This window comes from Calidris pugnax, unplaced genomic scaffold, assembly GCF_001431845.1.
Source record: "Calidris pugnax isolate Ruff unplaced genomic scaffold, ASM143184v1 scaffold24, whole genome shotgun sequence".
In the NCBI taxonomy this organism is placed as follows: Eukaryota; Metazoa; Chordata; class Aves; order Charadriiformes; family Scolopacidae; genus Calidris; species Calidris pugnax.
The window spans coordinates 10,734,426-10,738,842 of record NW_015090922.1 but is presented as its reverse complement, the minus strand read 5'-3'; positions in this window follow the sequence as shown (position 1 = coordinate 10,738,842).

Here is a 4,417-nt window from a genome sequence, read left to right as displayed (position 1 = left end):
CCCGGCAGGCCGGGCTGCCGGGGGCTCCGCCGCTGGGTGCCGGCCGCCGTGCTCCAGCCCCGACGGGGTGGCGGGCAGGGAGCGCCTGGGGGGAGGCTGGATGGAGCCGCCGGGCCACCCTCCCGAACCCCGGCACGGCCTGCGCGGTGCGGGGAGCGCTAGCGGGATCCCGGGGGCTCTGCCGGGCGGAGGGGAGCCGGGTGGGCGCTGCCCTGGTGGGACGGGGTGGCCTGCCCCCGGACACCCCTTCCCCGTCCCGGGCGTTTACGGTCCTTTGTGCATTAGGAGTTGTCCCGCCGCCCGTGGGTGCATTTCTGAAGGGGGACTGTCTTAGGAAGAGGCGTCCGCTCGTCCCGGAGTTTGCCAGCTCCCACGTCGGACCTTGCTGCAGTTTCACCTTTTGTTGGGAGGTCATTTGTCAGGTGTAAACCGCAGGGTTGGAAGCTGCTGGGGCAGTGATGGGGTATCAGGGGATGAATGGGTCGTGCCCAATAGGTGAAGACACACTTTGTGTTTTAGCACTGAGCAGGTGCAGGTGCTGTGTGATGTTTGTTGGCAGCAGGCTCCCCGTCCCCTCCGGCTGGGAAGAGCTCTGAGTACGTCTCAGGTAACCAGCCATCTCTTCTAAAAGACTGCCTGAGGTATTAAAAAGTATTTGGAAGTAGTAATTAGTATGTTGCTTGTCTGGCATGGACAGGGATCTTCCTGATATAGGCGTTGATTTGGACGGAGATTTAGGGATTGCATTTTGTTGGGGTTATGGTGATGATGAAGATGTTTTACAGATTCTTCTGGTGCATAAACAAGCCACGCTTCGCCATTCTCCTGGTGTTCATTTCTAATGTAGGTGTGCAGAGGCGTCTTGTGCAAACTGCTCTTTCGCAACCATCTGTGAGTCAGTGAAAGTGCAATTATTTTTGTTTGCAAAAAAAAAAAAAAGGGACTTAAAAGCTCAAATATTCCCCGTCTGGTTATACACACAATTTCATTTTTTCCTATTCAGTTCAGTACAGCCTCCAATTTTCCACTCACTTTCTTGCAGTGACCTTTAAGTAGCCAAACAGCTTCACTGAAACTGCTTCGTTTGCTGGTACTTTCCTAAGTGCCTCATGTATTTTTTAAACACTCATTGCGGAAAAACATATTAAAACACAATTGCTGGTATAGCAAGCAGTGAACTGTTTTCTATCTGATACCTCCTGTCTAGAGTGTTCAAACTATATTAAAAACAAATTAACTGGAAAAAAAAAAAAAAAACCATTAAAAAGTTTAGCCAAAAGAATAAAAATCATCATCTGGTTCCTAAAAAACGCTATGCAAAATGATTCAGCATTGGTCTTTAATGAAAACTTTGGCCATATCATTTCCTTGACTAGTGACATGTTCTCTCTAGATGCACCCAAAATGTGAGTGCTAAGGAAAAGGGAAAGCTGTGTGAACGACACGCTTAGACCGCAAGAGGGAGAGCAAAGCCTGTTCACTAAGTGGGTGTTTCTTTCAGTTTGGTTTGTGGATTGACATTTTCTTTGGCCTCAGATAACAAAAATGCTCTGCAGTCACGCAGCTCTCGGTACTCATACATACAGAGACATGAAAAAATATTCTAGAAGAAGGAATAAGGATATTCAGGATTTTCTCTCAACTGCTCGTATCTGTAAAGAACGTATAGGTAGCTAGACTGTGTTAAGTCACTGAAGGGAATAAAATTACCAGTAGAACAACAGGGACACATAGAACAACTTTATTTTGTAATTAGTATGCAAGGGGAAAAGCTGTAAGTCTTCCAAGCAAAGACACAGAAAACTATTGTGGGCATAAGCAGGGTCACAGGAAGAGTGGTTTCTCCTTTTCTTGTCGCTGGTGGAAGTTATGTACAAGCAGTAACAAATCTGAGGCAGAGTCTTGCAAATATGTGCAGAAAATGTAAAGAAGTGGTACACAGTACATTGTAGAAGCAAACTGCAAGACCAGGTATTTGCACCTTGGAATGGTCACTTGTTAGCTGGCCCAGAAGTAAACCAAAGTCAAAACATCATGAAATATTTGACTCAGTAATGTGGATTCAAAAGATTAGCCTTTAGATGGGGGCTGAAGATGTGCGTGTTGTGTGGTTTTTATTGTCTGTAATTGACTTTAATGCAAGAAAGCAAGTTCTAAGTTTCTGGTTGTCTTATTAAACAATAATCTTATTTGTTTTGAAGTATTATGAACGGTGTGTTGCAAAACTTCTACTCTAGAGCATGGACGCTAATCCAAAAAATGCCACTAGCTCCATTGCAGAGATGATCAAGTAGTTAACGAACCTGCAATTAGAATGTAAAATTTTGGGTTTATGAGGCTTTCCTGAGTACGTAGAATGTGATTCTGACATGCTGGATCAGAACCTTACCTCCATCACGACACACAGAGCTTTTTCTGGTCCTCTCTCACATAAATAAACATTGCAGCCATTCAAGTTTAGGTGTTTCAGACGGGTATGTGTGTCTGCAATTGGAAAATGTGTTCCAGAAAACATTTTGTGATTCAAAAATCTTAGATTATACAATGTCTTCTCTAAGTTCATTTCTATGTGGATTCTTTGAAAAGATGACATATATATTGGAGACTTGCAATAGACAAGAAGTTCCCATAGTATTGTTTATACTAGTTGCAATTACAAAACTGTGATATAAATAAATAGTTCATCTTCAGGTGCTGTTCAAATTAATGAAAAAGTATCTTGATATTTCTTAACCAAAAAAAACAGCTTTAAAGGTTTTATTTAAGTGGAGGAGGGGAAGGGAGAAAGATCATTCCTGTTCAATTCATATTATTACCTTGACATGTCTTAAGATGTTGCTCCTTCAAGACTACAGCTTGTCTTTCAGTGATAGAAAAATGGCATCTTACCTAAATAGCCTCTAGTATTTCTGCTTTAGTACCTTTGAATGGAAGAATCTGTGTTTGCTTCGGTTATTAATAAAGGCTTTTTCTTGTTAAGAAAAATACAGCTTATGAGAAGGTCCATGGCTTCCCCTTAAAAGTACAACCTCTTTTTAATTGTTTGGCGCCACGGAGTGGTAAAATTCTATATTGCTCTAAGTAATCAATTTCCGAGAGTTTTCAAATGATAAGCTCATAATCTCACTCTGAAAGAAACTTAAAATGTGAAATATTCCACTTACTGGGTATAGGCATAGATCAAGAATACCAGAATTTACAGCTTAAAGTTTCCAACAGCGTGGGTTCGAGTGTTTCCTTTGAGAGGGGTTTTCACTGGTGGATGTTGACAAAACTGTGAAGTCTGTGAACGTAAACCCCGTGCTTGGAGAAACACTCGTGCTGCATTGCAGAAGCAGGCTGAGATGTCGCAGCGAAGAGGGGTGCACCCGGTCAGGGCAGGGGCCCCTCCAGCCTGGCATCCAGTCGCTTGGCCGTCGTCCTCAGCCAGCGCCCGGAGAAGTGAGGTGTCATCACCCCAGAATACTGTCCCAGTCTCCAGTTGCTCTGTGGTTCAGGCATTTTCACCCTTTTCCTTACCAAAATGTTGTTCTTAAATCTTTATGGAAGCATGACTGCGATGTTGAACTGGCATTTTACAACAGCTGCCTTGCAATAACCACGTTCACAATGAGTGCAAGATTTCCTTTCTGCTAGATACAGCTCACGGACTGGGGAAAGACCATCCCCATTTGACGGTCTATTGCTTGCAAATTACTTACTTGTTACTGACGTTATATTGACGCGGCACCTGCAACGATTGTGAAAGGCACCTGACGTAGATGTTGAAAACTAAAAAAAAATACGCTCTGGCTAAAAATAAAATGCTTATATATATAAAAAAACAACTAGGTTTTGTTCATTTTACGGTTTAAGAAAACGTGGAAGTGCTGGCAAATTAAGGACTGCTGTGAAGGATCAAGAGATAGGTGGTTAAGAGGGGAGAAACAAGCGAATGCTTTTTGAATTAAGTTTGCTGGACTTTTGTGAAGCGTTCATTCAAACCACTTTCTGCTCCTTGTCAAAAAGGGAGAGCAGGAGGAGAGGGCTGGCGACTAGAGGAGCTTGACTCGCCTTGGGTGCTTTGCTGGGGTTTGCTTCCTCTGGCCCCAAAATGTCGACCACGCGGAGGGCCGCCTGCCAGCCGCTGGGTACCGCAAGGGCACAGTCATTAGGGCTCCCGGAGGCGCAGCATCCCTTAAAAACTGCTGGGGAAACTCAGGGACGGAGGAGAAAATGCAATTACCCGCAGAGAAACACAAGCTACTGCCGGCATCAGATACATCGAAGCCACCACACGTTTTCCCCAAAGTTAGGAGCGTGTTCTTAAAAAGCAGGCCAGCCGCTCGCGCCGTACGCGGGCCGGCGCCCCGCACGCTGGGTCACCTTTTAGCTGACAAGTATTTATTTCCCAAAGGAAGGCGGCTTGCCCGCCGCG